This window comes from Elaeis guineensis, chromosome 12, assembly GCF_000442705.2.
Source record: "Elaeis guineensis isolate ETL-2024a chromosome 12, EG11, whole genome shotgun sequence".
Taxonomy (NCBI): Eukaryota; Viridiplantae; Streptophyta; class Magnoliopsida; order Arecales; family Arecaceae; genus Elaeis; species Elaeis guineensis.
Genome location: NC_026004.2, coordinates 30,011,291 through 30,031,326, shown reverse-complemented (window position 1 = coordinate 30,031,326; position 20,036 = coordinate 30,011,291).

Sequence of the window (20,036 nt, the reverse complement as noted above, 5' to 3'; positions counted from 1 at the left end):
ATCGATGATCCTTGACAGGTAGAGTTAGAATTATTTCAATCCATTGAAAGGAGTTTCAATGATATTTTAATGGAGATCAAAATATATCTCACTACTCAATTGAATAAAACCTATGGGATCACACATAAAAGAGGTCCTGACTAAATGAGATGTCGAATAGTAATTTTGAATCACAAAAAGATTCAATTATCAATGTGATTGATAATTGGACTAACATGTAAAAGTTACATAAAGGACTTACTCAGAGTTAGTAAGTTATAGGAGGACTTTATTATAAATATTACTAATTATTTGATTTAATCAAATATAGACTAAATTAAATCAGATTAAATCTGATTGGATTTGGTTTAATTTGAGTTTTCTAGTCCAAATAGGATTTGGACTTAATTCCTAATTTAGTTTAACTCAATTTAAATTTGAATCAAATTCAAATCGGATTGGAATTAAATTAGAAAATTAGAGTCCCATTGCACAAGAACTCTCTCACCTTATCCATGCATGGGATGCCCAACCAAATTACCATGGAGAATATTATGGCATGAAGAAAAAGTGGGACACAAAAAGGATGGGGCGATGGAAAGAGAAGAGTCCTCTTTTATGGACTTTAACCAACTCCATCTAAATCTTAACCTAACCCTAATTGTTAGGGATAAAAAGGGGGTGCCTCGCAACAGATTACATGATGAATTTGCGAAGGGTGTGGCATGAAAAAAATAGAGAGGAGAGTGGGTGGCACAAGGGGATTGGCGTGAGGGTTGTTGGGCGCCTCTTCACTTCTTTCTTGCAACAAAAAGTTGGTTGTTAAGGTCTCTTCCTCTCTCTTCCTTTGTCCAAGAGTTGGACATGGTTTTCTCTCTTCCTTCTCGTCCATAGATGTCCCAGAGTTGGACATGTCTTCTCCTCCATGATCAGTCCAAGAATTGGATGGGAAGAAAAGAAAAGAGATTAGATCTCTTATTTTTCTTCTTTAGATCTTCTTCTTTCTCTTGAGAAAGGAAAAAGAAAAGAAATTAGATTAGATCTGATTTCTTAATCCTCCTACAGATCTCTTTGATTTTCTTAAGAAGAGAATCAAAAGAGATTAAAAATTCGACAATCGAAGGAGAGATCTCTATAAAAGAGCTAGCACCCGATAAGATCGAGATCTCCTGATCAGATCAGCTTCGTGTAGATATCTGTAGTGGTCAGATATTTGTACGGCTTTAAAAGGATCTTGAAGATATCCATAGATCATCGGATTGTAGCTCTTCAACGGACCATAAAAATATCCACAGATCATCGAATCATGGTGAATATCTACCCGCATAAAGATAAAAATCAGATTTTTTTACTTGTATCTTGATCTTATACATATGATGATTTCTGACTTTATGTTGAGATATGATCTCTATATGCATGCTTGATTAGATTAGATCTAATTAGAGATTTATTTTTATATTATTCTGATATAAGGTTATCCTGACATAATGAGAGCGTTATGTGGTATGGTTGTCCTAGAATGATGTTGAATATTTTGAAATTCCCTTTCACTGCATATTTAAAATTTTTTAAAATCTCTGCATGCATACTGGATCGCTATGTGATGGCATTTCCTAATAGCAACTCCCATAATTCTTTCTCAGGATCCCTTACACACCTGTCTGGTTTATTTCGAGATGGAAGACTTTGATGTAGATGGATATGTCGATAAAGTGAATGCCTTATTAGATACGTCCTACTCCAAAACTATCCCATCATGGACTGTAAAATATGAGCCATTACCTGCTATATCTAGCACTCTAATAGTTCCCTTGTTATAATCATCATCTGCTTTAGAATTGAAGCCACTTTCTCTCATACTCAAATATATGTTCTTAGGACTCAATTACATCCTTTCGATGATCATTGCATCAGATTTGACCCTCGATTAGAAAGTTTAACTTATAAGTATTCTAAAAGAACATAAAAATGCTATTGAATGGACTATTGCCAAACTGAAAGATATTGACCCCTCCATCTACATGCATCATATTAATTATGAGATAGATGTTGGAGCATGATCTCGGCTCCTCCCATGGACCTTGGGTGCAGCGAAACTAGCAACAAATAGATCTGGAGTCGTCTGGACACGATTGAAGGCCCTTGACAAAAATAGCCTGGTTGCTGTCTTCTTCGTCAGCCTTTCGTTCCAGGTGAAGAATGCCTCTGAAACTACCTCTAAAAAATCCAAGATCTGGTACCCAACCAGATCAGACCTGGACCGAGGTCCATCAATTCATAGATATTGAATTGGGGCATTCTAGATAGGGAATAAAATAGATGGAGACAGACCTCACAGATCTGTCCTGCTGCAGCCTTTCCTGTAGATCTGTTGATGGAGATCTCACCAGCATCTCAAACGACCTCAGATAAACTCCAGATCTGAGAGGGACTTGTACCAACCTCTTCTCAAGAGATTTCAGATCTTGGACCTGATGTTTGGGTGACTGCAAGAGAGGGGAGAGAAGAAATGGCTGGCGGCTCCAAGGAGGAAGAGGCTAGCGCCTCCCTTCCTTTCTTTCCTTTTATGGACTGGTGGCAAGAAACCCTAGGGTTTCTTGCTCCTGGGGTGTGGAAGATGGCTGGAGAGAGAGGGAGAAGAGAGAGAGAGACTTGGGAGAAAGAGTTGTCTATTTTCTTGGCTTCATCAAACCTATACAAGTACATGTATATATAAATACCGGGTCAAGTGACCCAAACCCAAAACTCCATTGACCAACTCTATGGGAGATTAGGTTAACCCAAACCCATGTACACCCATGACTCGACCTAATCTCACCTATCCTGGGCCCAGACCTGGCCCATAAAGAGTTGGTCCCTTGAGGCAAGAACCTGAAAGGCCCACAGCCTTTCAACCTAGGGCCCAACTAGCCCTAGAGCCTCCATGAAGCCCTCATGAATGATGGACCTTGGCCTTAGCCTTGGTCCCCTGGGCCTTGGGCACACCACCTGGATCACAACAATCTCCACCTTGGTATCCCAAGGCCTCAACCAGCTCCACTCTGTCCATCAGTCAAATCAGCTCAACACATCTCTGAAAGCTGTCCCGTGGAAGTACCTTCGTAAGTGCATCAGCTAGGTTCTCCTTGGTGTGTACTTTTACCAGCTCCACCTCCCCATCCTCCACAAGTTCCTTGATCCGATGATACCGAATGTCGATGTGCTTTGTCCTTGCATGATAGATTGAGTTCTATGCTAATAGAAGTGCACTCTGGCTATCACAGTGCACTCTAATGGCCTCCTGAGTAAGGCCCATCTCCGTCAACAAATCCTTCAGCCAAATTGCCTCCTTAGCTACTTCTGTCAGCCCAATGTACTCCACCTCTGTAGTGGATAGGGCCGTGATAGGCTGCAGACACGATCTCCAAGAAATAGGACCTCCATACAGGCTAAAGATGAAGCCTATCGTAGACCTCCGGGTATCCACATCTCCACCGAAGTCTGCATCTACATAACCGCCAATCAGCCCCTGAGCCTCCCTGGACATGTCAGAGTATCCCACTGCACCTCCTCGCTGTCCGTAGCAGATGCCAACTCCAACTGAACCTGTCAGGTATCTGAATATCCACTCAGAGCTCTCCAGTGCTCCCTGTCAGGCTGCGCCATGGACCTGCTAACCTGACTCACTACATGAGCGATGTCTGGCCTACAACAGACCATCGCATACATCAAGCTCCCAACTCCTGAAGCATAAGGGACCTTCTCCATCTCTTGAGCCTCCACTTCAGTCTGTGGTGCCATGGTCTTCGAGAGTCTGAAGTGACCGGCAAGTGGCAGCTCCGCCGGCTTTGCTCCCTTCATCCCGAACCTCTCTAAGACCTTCTGTATGTAGCCCCCCTGAGATAGATGCAGCATCCTCTAGGCTCGGTCTCTGAAAATCTCCATGCCTAGGATCTTCCTTGCAGGGCCCAAATCCTTCATCTCAAACTCCCGAGATAAGGATGCCTTCAGATCCTACACAACCTTCCTACTCTTGCATGCTATAAGCATGTCATCCATATACAAGAGTAGGAACAACCTAGAACCATCCTCAAGAGACTGAACATAAACACAGGGATCAAACTCGCACCTGAAAAGTCCAATGCTGCACACATAGGAGTCGAACCGCTTGTACCATTGCCTCGACGACTACTTCAGCCCGTACAGCGACTTCTGCAATAGACAAACCTTTCCCTCTGATCCTGGATCCCTGAAATTGGGTGGCTGCTTCATGTAAATCCTCTCCTCCAAATGCCCATGGAGGAACACCGTCTTGACATCCATCTACTCCAGCTCTAAATCCTGAGCGGCTACGATGCTCAGCAACACTCTGATGGAAGTGTGTCTGACGATGGGAGAAAAGACCTCGCTGAAGTCGATGCCTTCCTTCTGGAAGTATCCCTTGGCCACTAACCTCGCCTTGAATCTGATACCTCCCTACTCTGAAGGCCCTTCCTTGTGACTGTAGACCCATTTGCAGCCAATGGGCCTCTTCCCCTGTGGCAACTGCATCAATCGCCACGTCTGGTTCTTGTGGAGAGACTGCATCTCCTCGGACATTGCCTGGACCCACCACTCTCTGTCCTGGCTCTCAATAGCCTCTTGATAGGTATATGGGTCTCCATTCACTGTCACCAGGGCATATGACAGCGTCTCCTCGAAGCCATATCAGTTCGGTTACCTGATGGTCCTCTTGGGCTTGTGTAGGGCAACACCGATATCAGTCCTCGATCCAGCTCGCTCCTACTGGACCTCTCCACCTCGATCATCCATCCGAATTCTCTCCACCTGTGGAGACACCTTAGGTAGGTTCTCCACCTGAATGTCATGTCCTCCCGTAGTACCTGCAAGAGGCAAAATAAAAGAGGTAAGCTATCCAGCAGCGCCCTACTGGACCTCCTCTTGCTCCTGCTGCTCTTCTATGCCTGCTCGCCTCCATAGGACTGATTCCTCATCAAAAGTCACATCTTGACTAATGATGACCTTCTTTTCCAAGGGATCCCACAGCCTGTATCCCTTGACTCCTCACGGATAGCCTAGAAACACCGCCTTGCGTGATCTGGCGTCTAGCTTGCTCCGCTCACCAGCTCCAATGTGCACATAGGTCGTGCACCCAAATACCTATAGATGGCCCAGCCCAACTGTCCTCCCATACCACACCTCCTCTAGAAGCCTGCCATCCAACCTGGTGTGAGGTGACCGATTGACCAAGTAACCCGCTGCGTCAACTGTATCAACCCAGAACTCCTTTGGAAGTCCTGCCTGCAGCCTCATGCATCGTGCCTTTTCTAAAAGTATTCTGTTCATCCTCTCAGCCACCCCATTCTGCTGTGGAGTCTCCTTAACTGAGAAGTGTCTCCTGATCCCACACTCCTCACAGTAGTCCTGGAACTCTCTGCTGGTGTACTCCCCACCATTGCCTGACCTCAGCCACTTCACGCTCCTCCCTGCTCCTTCTCCACCTCAGGTCTCCAGATCTTGAACTTGGTGAAGACCTCTGACTTCTCTCTCATGAAGTAAATCCAGAGCTTCCTTGAGAAATCATCAATCAGGGTCATGAAGTATCTGGCCCCATTCCTAGCCAAAACTAGGGCTAGTCCCCACACATCTGTGTGTACTAACTCCAGAGGGGCTGCACTGCGGGCTATACTGATGGTGAACTGAACTCTTCTCTGCTTTCCCATCTGACAAGGCTCACAGATCTCCCTTGTAGCACCATCCTCCAGATCAGAGATGATTCCTCTCTTGCTCAACTCCCTCAGCCCTCTGTCACCCATGTGGCCTAGGCGGTAGTGCCACATCCTGTAAGCCCCCTGCTGGTCCTGTGCTGTAGTTGCTACATCAGACTCTCCGATCACCACAGATCCATCCTGCGATAGAGGTTATTGTCCAACCTCCTGCCTCTCATCACCACCATAGCTCCATGGAGATGTTTAATACTCCGCTTCTAGCCCTACTGCTGAAGCTGTATCCACTGCGCTCCAAGTAGCCTAGTGACACCAGATTCTTTTCCAGCTCCGGGATGTGCTTTACATTTATCAATATCCTCACAATCCCATCAAACATCCTCACCCTGACTGTCCCTATCCCAGCCACCTTGCAAGAATGATTGTCTCCTAGAGTCACTGATCCCTCATCTGTCTTGGTGTATGTCGCAAACCAAGACCTGTGTGGTGTGTAGTGATGTGAGCACGCAGAGTCTAGTGTCCACTCCTCTGTGTACTGCCTGTGACCATCTGATACCACAAGTAGATCATCCTCCACCTGTTGCCCAGCAACTGCACTCACTGATTCTGAGCCACTTCTTTCTCCCTTCTTGCTCTTCCATAGTGGACATTCTCGCTTGAAGTGCCCGAACTCGTTGCACTTGAAGCATTTCACCACTTTCTTTCCCTTTCTGGACTTGGACCGCCCCCTGGATTTGCTTCTGCCTCTGCCTCTACCTGTCCTCTCCCCTACTGCCAAACCCTCCTGGGGAGCCCGATCTCTGGTCAACTTTTTCCTCTGCTCATTCGACCTCAGTACCGAGACCATGTCCTCATACTCCAGAGTCTCCTTGTCATAAAGCAGTGTAGTCACCAAAGAATCATATGATCCGGGCAGCGAACATAGAAGCAATAAAGACTTGTCCTCCTCATCCAGCTTCACCCCGATATTCACCAACTCTGTGCACAACTGGTCGAACCTCTGAATGTGGCCAATCACATCAGATCCCTCCTGCATCCGAAGACTGTACAACCTCTTCTTCAGCATCAGCTTGTTGCACATATTCTTTCCCATGTACATGGTGTGCAACTTCGACCAAAGGCCCTTCAGGATCTTTTCTTCCAGCACCGAATACAATGCCGCATCTTCCAAACATCCTCTGATCACCAAGCATGCTTTCTTCTCCAACGATGCCCACTGTCTATCTGTCATTCCCTCAGGCTTCTCATCCAAAGCCTGATCCAGATCTGCTTGCACCAGAAGATCCTCCACCCAGATTTTTCATATGGAAAAATTCTCCTTGCCATCAAATTTCTCAAAATCGACCTTCATATTGCTGCCCATGACTGGATCCAAGCCAAAAAAGCAATATAAATTCAAGAAGTATAGAATATACCTTGGCGGTACCTTGCTGAAAATTTTCAGCACTTGGGATCTTCAACTTCTCGCACTTGAAACCGCTTCCTCACCATCGTGGCTCTGACACCAACTATTGGACCACAATCTTGGCTCCACCCATAGACCTTGGGTGCAGCGGAACTGGCAACGAATAGATCTGGAGTCGTCTGGACACGATTGAAGGCCCTTGACAAAAACAGCCTGGTTGCTGTCTTCTTCGTCAGCCTTTTGTTCCAAATGAAGAACACCTCTGAAACTACCTCTAAAAAATCCAAGATCTGGTACCCAACCAGATTAGACCTGGACCAAGGTCTTCTAATTTATAGATCTTGAATCAAGATGTTCTAGATGGGGAAGAAGATAGATGGAGTCAGACCTCACAGATCTATCCTGCTGCAGCCTTTCCTGTAGATCTGTTGATGGAGATCTCACCCGCATCTCAAACGACCTCAGATCAACTCCAGATCTGAGAGAGACTTGTACCAACCTCTTCTCAAGAGATTTCAGATCCTAGACCTAGTGTTTGGGTGACTGCAAGACAGGGGAGAGAAGAAATGGCTGGCGGCTCCAAGGAGGAAGAGGCTAGCGCCTCCCTTCCTTTCTTTCCTTTTATGGACTGGCGGCAAGAAACCCTAGGGTTTCTTGCTCTTGGGGCATGGAAGATGGCTAGAGAGAGAGGGAGAAGAAAGAAAAAGACTTGGGAGAAAGAGTTGTCTATTTTTTTGGCTTCATCAAACCTATACAAGTACATGTATATATAAACACCGGGTCAAGTGACCCAAACCCAAAACTTCCTTGACCAACTCTATGGGAGATTAGGTTAACCCAAGCCCATGTACACCCATGACTTGACCTAATCTCACCTATCCTGGGCTCAGACCTGGCCCATAAAGAGTTGGTCCCTTGAGGCCCACATAACCTAGACCTCAAGAACCTGAAAGGCCCACACCTTTCAACCTAGGGCCCAACTAGCCCTAGAGCCTCCATGAAGCCCTCATGAATGATGGACCTTCATCTTAGCCTTGATCCCCTGGGCCTTGGGCACACCACCTGGATCACAACAACAGATGTCAAACCATATAGGGACATATGGAGGAGGTTGAACCCAAACATGTGGGAGATGGTCAAGAAAGAAGTGGTAAAGTAGCTAGATGTAGGAATCATCTACCCAATATCAGATAGCAAATAGATCAGTCCCATCCAAGTAGTACCTAAAAAAATTAGATATTACTGTTATGAAAAATAAAGAAAGTGAATTGTTCTCTACTCACACAACATCGGATTGGCGAGTGTGCATAGATTGTAGGAGACTTAATATGTTTACTACAAAAGATCATTTTTCATTACCATTCATTGACCAAATCCTAGAATGGTTAGCAGGTCAAAGCTTCTTTTGCTTTCTGGATGATTATTCAAGATATAACTAAGTATCTGTATTACCAGACAATCAAGAGAAAACCACCTTCACCTGCCCCTATGGCACTTTCACTTTTCAGTGCAGGCCTTTGGGACTCGTAATGCACCTGCTACATTTTAATGGTGCATTCTATCTATCTTCTCTGATATGGTGGATAATTTTTTTAAGATTTTTATGGATGATTTTTTTATTTTTGATACCACTTTTGAGGACTGTCTTCCAAACTTTTTCAAAGTACTAGAAATTGCATGGAGATAAATCAGATTTTGAGTTGAAAAAAGAGCCATTTTATGGTTTGAGAGGAGATTGTGCTCGGACACATTATATCTAAAAGGAGGATTGAGGTAGATAAGGTCAAAGTTGAGATAATTTTAAAACTCCCACCACCAACCTCAGTTTGACAAATATGATCCTTTCTTGGTCATGTCGGATTCTATAGGCACTTTATCAAAGACTTCAATAAAATATCTAGACCCTTGTGCAACTTGCTTGCCAAAGATACTCCATTTATCTTTGATGATGATTGTCTCAAAGCCTTCCATAAACTTCGTACTGCCTTGACGACAGCATTAATTATTATGCCTCCGATTGGTCCCTTCCTTTTGAAATCATGTGTGATGCATCCAATTTTGCAATAGGTGCAATCTTATGACAAAGAGTAAATAAGAAATCATACGTGATATAGTATACTAGTAAAACTCTTTCTGATGTCTAGGTCAATTATACTACCACTAAAAAAGAGTTACTGGTGGTAGTGTTTGCCCTAGATAAATTTCGATCATATCTTTTAGGATCCAAAGTTCTAGTATATTCTGACCATGCTACTTTAAGGCATTTGCTTTCCAAGAAAAATACTAAGCCTCGATTAATTAGATGGTCCTTCTTCTACAATTATTTGATTTGGAAATCCGAGACAAGAAGGGTTCTGAAAAAATGATAGCAGATCATATCTCTAGAATCTTAGTTGAACACACGCAAGGTACTGGCATGGTCAAGGAAGGATTCTCGGATGAACAACCTTTTGCACTCTCCTCCAATTGTCCCCCTTGGTTTGTCTGTATTCTTAATTACTTGGCTATAGAATAGATGAAAGAATAATGCCCTACAAGTCAATCACATATGGGATGCAATCAGATATTTTTTGTAATTTATCTTTCAAACTCATGTAATTGACATCGATATTTAATAAAATAGATATTTTTGATTCATTATATACAACATCTTATTATTATTATTATTTTAAGATTATAATGAACCCTATAGGTCTGAATAATGGTTTTAGGGTCATGATGAGATTACATCAGTGAGCCTTAAATCTTTGATAGCCATGACTTAAAATATTCTCAATCATTGGTTCATTGAGTTGGAGATCAATAATACCAGTAAGACTGACATGTCCTATGTATGCTCAATGATAAGGGTGGTTGATCTCATAATCACTTGTATGGTGACATTAATACAAAGATGTGGATGCTTATTAAAGAATAAGTTCATTGAATAGACCTATGAGAGAACATCTGATAGAGTCTTATTTATATGTCAGCTGATGGTTCTCTAGTGGAAGTTGTATAAGTGATCTTTTGATCTGAGATCACCATGGTACCTTGTGTACGTTAATTCATATTTTGATTCACTTGCTAACTTGATTCTCTGATCCTTGTTTGGGGTATTTTGGATGTAGTGAAGTGTGCATAGAGGTTGTGAGTGATCAATAAGGGATCAGTCATTTCTAATAAGGAGAGCGAACATCCAACGGGATCTCATAGATCGATCATTTTGAAAGTCTTTGGCCAAAATAGAATGATAATTAGAAAGAAACTTTTAATATATCATCAACTAAATCATCACTTTTTGATCGAGATACATATAGATAAGCAATTAGATTTGATATGATTCCATACCCACAGCTCATCTGAGATGTTGTTTGACTGAAAATTGATATTAATTTGGAGAGCTTCCATTTTGGAGTCTCATAGAGATCACCATCTTATCATACTACTCATTTGAGGAAGTATAAAATTCTATCTTGTTGCATGCTTGATTTTATTTTGTTTGACATCTACAAGGTGATTCTAGGATTCGGATTTTGATTCGATAGTTTTAATTATTAAAGCTTTCGATATGTTTATTTTAAAATTTTTAAAATTTAATTTTTATTGTATGATCAAAATCCAACAATAGTATCATAGTCATCCTTGTTAGATTCGATCAAACAAGTGCAAATGTTATAATATAGAATTGTTCTAGTCATATATTGCCAAAAATATTGCATCAATTTCTAGCATCAGTCTTAAAATTAAAAAAAAAATATTTTTGACTTTATTTGAACCATGGATTTAAATTTTAGTTATTAAAATTATGAATTTATGATAATATGAAGCTTATAGTTTCATGGTTACTTGATGCTTGAATCGATTTATGTTTAAGGGTGTAATGCGAGCCTAATTCAATTAGGGTCAGTTTCAATTTAGCTAAACTTGTTATATATGTTAAGTCATTTTATCCACCCTTATATGATTTTTGATATGACAATATGATTGTTATTATAACTTGCAAAAGTATGTCGAATTGCATAATATGTATAGTACATTTTATGTAGTAAAAATTAGGATGTGCCGAGACTAGTTCAAAGATCTTCTATAAAATTATATTAAGTTATAATGTCGGGATTCATTTATAAATTAAATATCGAATTCATTTGATCAGTTGGTATTTAGGTAAGTGTTAAAGGTGATTTTTGAATTAGATCTGTATGCTGGTCTGGCCAACTTTATTGGTGTCTAGGAAAAGCTACGGAGAGCCTTCCACCTACTGACCTGGCCAATTTGATCTTATTGAATTTCAGACTTAGATTGATTAGTGATGTAGATACTACAAGGGTTTTCCTTCAGGCTTAGTCAATAGAGTATGTCAAGATCTTAGTGAGCTTGTTGTGCTATCTACAAGACTTACTATAGAAATTGATATGATGTTGACTAAGTGCATATTGATACTTATGACATATTTGAATAGTATTACTTTATTGTGCTATCCACAAGGGCAGCATTGTTTAAGTATGACCATATGAGATTGAAGGGTTAACTTAACTAGAATACTATAGTTTGTTGTACTATATATAAGACTATGAGTGATCTAAAGGCAAGAGAGAAAAATATTGAGAATTATATGAAGTATAATTGGTAAAGAGTTATCTACTCTTGAATTCATGAATGCTTGTTGTGCTATGCACAAGGTGTTTGTAAGGAATAGAGATCTCAACCCCACTTAGAAACATAAAGATATTTCTCATTTTTCATACTTGAGGGTTATAAAATTTACTAAAATAGTAGGAGATACAATTAAACAAAACTCCTAATCTAGTTGTACATGTCATCATGAGTTGTTTGCTTATATTGTATTCTTATTATTGTAGATCTACTGCATATATAGCATCCTCACTATCACTACATGATATTCTGATGCTAACAAATTGATCGGACCTAACTATGTGGACTAGTTAAGAAATCTAAGAATTATTCTCACTCAAAGAAAATCTCCTACATACTGGATACATATGCACCCGGTACGATCAGAGAAGATGCTTTTGAGGATGAAAGAGCTACACATAAGATGTGAAAGGATGGCAGTGTGACTGTCAAATGCATTATAGTTGCCTCAATGTGCAATGAGCTTCAGAGGCAGCATGAGGACATGGATATTCCTTCTATACTCCTTAATCTTAAGAAGTTATATGGGGAACAAAGTCGAACTGCTAGATATGAGATATCTAAGCACTTGTTCTATGCCTACATGACTCAAGGCATGTTTGTGCAAACTCATATCCTAAAGATGATTGATTTAATCACTCTTTTGGGATAATTAGGTTTCACTATGGATGGTGAACTAAGTCAAGATTTAATCCTACAGTCTCTCTCCAATTTCTTTTCTCAGTTTGTCATCAACTATCATATGAACAAATTGAATATCGGCCTGCCTGAGCTGCTGAACATGCTGAAAATAGCAGAGAGTCATTTCAAAGGTGAAAAAGCTCCAGTTCTTCTTGTCGATAAGATCAACAAGAAGAAAGGCAAGAAAGGTTCCAAGAAAAAGTTAAACCCTAAAGCTGGCATCTCCAAGAAGAAGGTGAAAAAGGTCTTCACCAAGGGTACTTGCTATCACTGTGGCAAAGAGGGGTATTGGAAGAAAATTATAAGGAATACCTTACAACTGTGAAACAAGAAAATATTGCTAAAGATTTGTATATAATACAAACTAACTTATCATTAAGTACTTCAATTTTAGATTCTTGGATATTGGATACCACCTGTGACTCATACCTTTGTAAATCATTGTAGGATCTATAGAAAATAAAGAGTCTGAATAAAGATGACTTCAAACTGTTCGATACTAGTGAAGAGTCCATTCCGGCCAAAATTATGGGAATTAGGATTTTGAGGTTGCCTTCGGGCAAAGTTTTGAAACTGAAGATCTGTTATTATATTTCTAATGTTATTAGAAATATTATTTCTATACCTTTGTTATTAGAATAAAATTTTGAAATAAAAGCAAAGAACAATGGTTGTTCTATCTATTTTTCTAATAAATTTTATGGAAATGCTTATATTGATAATGATCTTCTATTCCTATCACTTAATGATAATATACTTCATGTCGATAATATGAAGAAAAGAAAGAGAGAGGATGTGAATGTCACATACTTATGGCACTGCTGACTTGGTCCTATAAATGAGTCAAGAGTTAACAAGTTATACAAAGATAAATTCTTTGATCCTTATGATTTTGAATCATATAGAACTTATGAATCTTGTCTCATGGATAAAATGATCAAGATTTTATTTACTGGACACGAAGAAAGGGTGAGTGACATCTTGGATCTCGTACATACTGATGTTTGTGGTCCAATATCGACTCAAGCCAGAGGTGGATACTCTTACTTCATCACATTTACTGATGATATGTCTAGGTTTGGATATATGTATTTAATGAAATACAAATCTGAAGCTTTTGATAAATTTAAAGAGTATCAAAAAATGGTTGAGAAATAAACTGATAAAAGTATTAAAGCTCATTGATTTGATCGAAGAGGAGAATAGTTGACTAACGAGTTTCTCGATCATTTAAAATAAAATAGAATACTCTCTTAATGGACACCTCCTTATACTCTATAATTAAATAGTATTACAAAAAAGAGAAATCGCACCTTATTAGATATGATGTGGTCCATGATGTGTTTCACGGATCTTCCAATCTCCTTTTGGGGATATGCTCTCGAGGCCGCAGCATATGTTTTAAGCAAAGTGCCATCCAAATCTGTCTCTAGCACTCCATATGAGATATAGAAAAAAAAGAGGCCCAGTCTTAAACATCTTAAGATTTGGGGTTGCCCTGCTTATAAAAAAAATATTGATGGACATAAGCTTAGTGCTAGATCAAAAAAATACAGATTTGTAGGTTATCCCAAGGAGAATATAGGATACTACTTCTACCTCCCTACTCAATAAAAGATGTTTGTTGGTAGGCATACCATTTTCTTGAAGAAAGAGTTTATCCAAAAAGGGGGCAATAAGAGGTTTGTTAAACTTGAGGATGTTCAAAACTTACAACCTATCTAGAATTCACAAGCTAATTCTCAACCAGATGTGCCCATTATTGAGGCATAGCCCCTACACATACCTCCTCTCCGAAAGTCAAGTAGAGTGCATAATATATCACTCAGGTATGGATTTGTCATTGAGAATGACAACACATCCCATGTCGTTGAGAATGATGATCCCACGATCTATTCGAAAGCTATCATGAGTTGTGACTCTGACAAATGGCTCAATGTCATAAAATTTGAAATGGATTTCATGTATACCAATCAAATTTGAACTTTGGTTAATGCGCTTGAGGGTGTGACTCTAATAGGCTGCAAATGGGTCTTCAAAAGGAAGATTGGAGTAGATGGCCCGATAGAGATCCATAAGGCCAGGTTGGTGGCAAAAGACTTCAGACAAAAATAAGGTATTGATTATGAAAAAATCTTTTCGCCTATAGCCAAGCTCAAGTCTATTCGGATTATACTTGTTATTGCTGTATACCATGACTATGAGATCTAATATATGGATGTCTAGACTGCTTTCTCAATGAAAATCTTAAAGAAGAGTCTATATGACTCAGTCAGAGAGATTTATCTCTAGTGGGAGAGCAAATCAGGTATGCAAGCTGAATATATCCATTTATAAATTAAAATAAGCATCGAGGAGCTGGAACATCCATTTTGATGAGATAGTCAAATTATTTAGCTTTATTAAAAATATAGATGAACCATGTGTGTACAAGAAGACTAGTAGGAGTGCTATTGTCTTCTTGATCTTATATATGAACTGTTAGGAATTGTGTCCTAAAGCCAATCGTTCGATGATTGTGCTAATTATAAATATATATTAATTGATAAATAATAAAAGTTATTTGATATTTTTCATCACAAGAATACATCTTCTAATGAACTCCTATATTGTGATGAAGTCCTTAGGACTACTTTGATCGATAAAGGAGGATTTATCGCATAGTCCTTAAATTGATTTGCGACCAAATGATATGCTATTACTAGGATAATAGCGATATCAAGTGTAGGTCGTTGTGTGCCATATGCATTAGTTATCCTCATAATTAAATGGTATGGAGATACTAGTATGGCATGCAGGTGAGATGTAGGAGTACATCATTACTGAATGTGACCAACTGCGGAGCACCCAGCTGTCAAGGGTAGCTCGCGAAGGGTATGGGTATAAGTGTCCCTCCGACCTGAGATCACCACGATGACTTTCAAGCAACTCACTGTACTTTGATGTCGGACTAATTGAGTTTCTAATTCCGTGATGAAAGATTTTTGGGTATAGTCAAGTACTTGTCAAGTCAGTGCGTAAGTTAAGATAGGATTGACCTCTCCAAATTAGTAGGATATATGCATCAGTGTATTTCAATTTAACAAAATCTGGACCCGAATAATTTATGTGATAGATTTGAAAAAGATTAAAATATAATATGGATGACTTATTCAGGATTGATAATTAAATTCTGGATCATCCTCAAGTATTAGGGTGAAAGGGATGAATTATACGATAACCATACGCCAATAGGTTCTTGAATGTTGCTTCACCTTCATTCGACCTATCCGGACGTCGGTTCACCATTGCTAGATGGTTACATCAATTGGTTCAAAAAAATATTTTTATGTTATCAGTTTAGATTCAAACCTATAGGGTCATACTCAAAAGAAGTTTCTGACTGATCATGTGGCTGATCAATGATTGAGAATCGTTCAAGGGTTTAATCATCAATTCAATTGATGATTAACCTTATGCAAAAGTTATAATAAATTAATTTATTAAGTATTAATAAATTAATAAAAGATTAATTAGTAATTAAATTATTGATTAGCTTAATTTGATTGAGAAAAGAGGATTAAATAAAATCTAATTGAATTAGATTCAATTAGGTTTGACCCGATTAGGTTATGAGATGACCTAATCGCTAAGAGAGAATTATCTCTGATTTGATCAAAATTTTGGTTCAATCAATTTCTAATTTGATTAAAATTTTATTAATAATTTATGAGCCTAATTAGATTGGGTTTCATATATTTTATTTGGACTAAACTAGATGTAATTTGGTTTGGATTCAAATAAAGAAACTTAGAGTCCTTGTTGGAATAGGACTCTTCTCCCTGTGCCAACCCAGATTGCATACCATATATCTCCACACATGAAATTGTTTTGTGTAAGATTTTTTCACAATAAAGAGTTCTTTCTCTTATCTATCTCACATCCAAATTTTATTTAGTTTTGATAAAAGAAAGATTCTAAAATTGAATTTTAAAATATTCCTTATCAGGAGAATCTGTTCTCATCTAGATCAATCTCTCCATGCCAATAAATTTTTTTCTCCTTATATATGCAACATTTTGAGGATATTTTTTATGAGAGATTAGTGAAAACTAGTTTACCATAGAAAAATATGAGAAGAGGCATCCCATATTCTTTTGGCATGTTTTGGGATGTGGAATTATGAAGGGAGGTGGAATCCTGTAAGAGTCCAAGAACATTAGGACTCTTCACCCCACCTCCTTACATGCCTATAAAAGGGGATTTTATGGTTTCTTTTATGTGTGTAAGATGCCAGAAGAGAGCTCTTCATATGGTAGAAGTTTGGATATAGTTCATAATATAAAAAATAGAGAGGAGGGTCCTCTCTCTTGGGGTGTGTGCAAAAACCTAAATTTTAGATTTTTGGTTCTAAAGGTTTGGGAGGAAGAAATAAATTAGAAAAAAATTATTTTCTTCTCTATCTTTCTTTTACCTCTTCATCTCCTCTAGAAGTCCATCTTCTATCTCTGAAAAGATTCTAGAGATTTGAAGAAAAGATCCAGATCAGTCAAGAAGAAGGTTTTCATGAGAGCTAGCACTCCCGAGAAGATCGATCAGATCGGGACTTCAAGTGAATTTTCCATAGAGATCAGATGCACATACAGCTATGAGCAACAAGCAAAGATCCTCTCCATCATATCTCTCAGTAGTGGAGATCATCGACCCACGCTCAGGTATGGAGTTCTGAACTCAGATTAGAAGTAGATGTGATCTACTGCTCATATGCATGCATGATGATTTTATCTTCAGATTATTTCAGATTCTATATACAACATAATATGTCATAGATCCTAGAGTAGATTAATTTGATGATTAGATCATATGTATATTAGATTAATTTAATTAATCTAGTTATATTTCACTATAATTTTTTTAAAAAAGTTTTGAAATACATGCATAAAATCACCTACGCATCCCAATAGTGGTATCAGAGCCTAGGTTCGTTATGACATGATTTATATGCATATTAAACTTGAATTTTAATTTTATTTAGATCTGATATGTGATATTTTGATCTAAATTTAATTTATGATTGATTGTATAAATTGACATAAGATTATCCTACTGTAAGGTTTACCCCTTACAATGAAAAAGTTATCCTAGTTTATGCTGATCCTTGATAAAATCTAATTTTATATCATGCATGTGATATTTATGATCTAATTTAGATATGATCTAAGATTATAATCAGATATGATGTAATTTAGATTAGATCTAAATTCATGCATATATGATATGTGATTAGATTAGATGATCCGATTTGCAAATATTTGGATTGGGTTGATCACCAGACAGTCCGATCATAGGAGCAAGAAGCGTTTAGGGACCCTCTCTTTCCATTCGATAAGATGCTCTTATGGCGTATAGAAGTACCATGTGATTAGATCCTATGAAGAAGAAAGTGAAAAGAGAATACTTACTTTCTTGCAAAACCCTAGATCTTGAAACCCTAGGTATTGTTATATGTGATGCAAGTTGCGAAGAAGTTAGTTACATATAATCTTATTTAATCAAAATTATTTTAATTTAAAATCATAAAAAGTTTAGATTTAATCTAAAAAAATTTATGATTTATATGTGCAAATTATTTTCAAAATCTTAACTGTTGGTGCAAAAATCTGCTTGCACCGGAGAAGCTGGAGTCGGGGAAGCCGCGGTCGCCGCCGGGACCTACAAGGGAAGTCTAAACCGGAGGTGGGGTTGCTCCGGTAAGACCCTCTGACGCTCAAGTCAGTTCTCTACCTCAACAAGAATGGAGTGCTCGAACGGAGAATTTAGCAGAGTTTTGAGATAAGAAAATGAGCTTAGAGAATAACGTATCTGGGTCCCCCTTTTATAGGCGGAGGAGGCAACGGATTGATGGTGATGTTTGTAACCGTCTGATAGTGGGCCGCCCATGGTCAGGGGAATTGATTGCAAAGGATCGTGGAGTAGACGCGTGGCCATCATCGTGGCTCGCCACGTGGAATCTGTTACAAGGGGTGGAGCAGCGTCCGTTGTCGTGACTCGCCAGCGGATGGGAGAATCGCATGTAATCCGTCGCAGGAGGTGGAGCAGGTTCGTGGCCGTTATTGTGGCCTGTCAGGGGATAGTGGAGCTGTGCGGGATCTGCCACAGGAAGTGGAGCAGGGTGGCGATGGTTACTGCGGCCTGTCAGGGAATGATGGAACTGCGCGGAGTCCGCCACAGGAAGTGGAGCAGGGTCGTGGCCGTTTTGGTGGCCTGCCAGGGGGTGCGGATCTGTTGATTGAAGCTCGACAGCGGTCGGAGCCCGGTTTCTGTAGAGGTCCGGGAGAGGTCCTCCTGGCGGTTGGGGTTATGGGTGGAGCCCGACTTCCGGGGGAGCCCGGGCGGAACCCAACCCTCTCGGAGCTGAAGTTGCGGGTGGAGCCCGGCTCCCGTAGGAGTCCGGGCGTAGTCCTCAGCAGCCGTTGTTGAGGATGGAGCCCGGCTCCCAGAGGAGTCCGGGCGGAGTCTGCTTGCGGCTGCAGTCGTTGGCACCGAGGACGAAGTCCGGCTCCCTTACGGGCGAAGTCCTCCTGCAATTAAAATTAAAGGTGAAGTCCGGCTCTCGTAGGAGTCCGGACGGGGCTTACCAGTGGTTGGCGCTGAGGACGAAGCCCAGCTCCCGTAGGAGCCCGGTCGGAGCTGAGCTACTGTTCGAAGTCGAAGGTGGAGCCCGGCTCCCGTAGGAGTCTGGGTGGAGCTGAGATGCTCGAAGTCGAAGGCGGAGCACGGCTCCCGTAGGAGTCCGGGCGGAGCCGTTCTGAGGTTGCGGCGGAGCCCGGCTCCCGTAGGAGTCCGGGCGGAGCTGTTTTGAGGTTGCGGCGGAGTTCGGCTCCCGTAGGAGTCCGAGTGGAGCTGCTCTGATGTTGCGACAGAGCCCGACTCTCATAGGAGTCCGGGTGGAGCTGCTCTGATGTTGCGGCGGAGCCCGGCTCCCGTAGGAGTCCGGGTGGAGCTGTTCTGATGTTGCGGCGGAGCCCGGCTCCCGTAGGAGTCCGGGTCCCTTAAGGGTACGGGCGAAGTCCTCCTGCAATTAAAATTAAAGGTGAAGTCCGACTCTCGTAGGAGTCCGGACGGGGCTTACCAGCGGTTGGCGCTGAGGACGAAGCCCGGCTCCCGTAGGAGCCCGGTCGGAGCTGTGCTGTTCAAAGTCGAAGGCGGAGCCCGGCTCCCGTAGGAGTCCGGGCGGAGCTGTTCTGATGACGATTCCACCGAGGGTTTCGACTGTGGGTATTTTATACCCAACACCAGTCCCCCTACTTCCGAGTTTGAATTTCAAGTGAAGGAAGTACACAGAGAGAAAGATGGGTACAGCCGGAACCGTCCCTTCGAATCCTGCGCACTGCCGCCTCCAGATATTTTGGCATTAAATGAGCGCGTGCTGGAGTCTTTTCGAATTGGAGCGGTACGAGGGGATGCTTCGAAAATCCTGTAGGTACACTGGCCTAGGTATGATGCAATTATGGTCCCGCCAACCGTCAGCCGCTTTTAGCCATCTGCTAGGGGGAGTGGGACACGCGTCGGATGCGGACTGGCCAGGGGGATTCGCGATCATTATGGTGCCGGATCCCAGGGTCTATTTAAACCCGTCCTCCCCCCTTCAG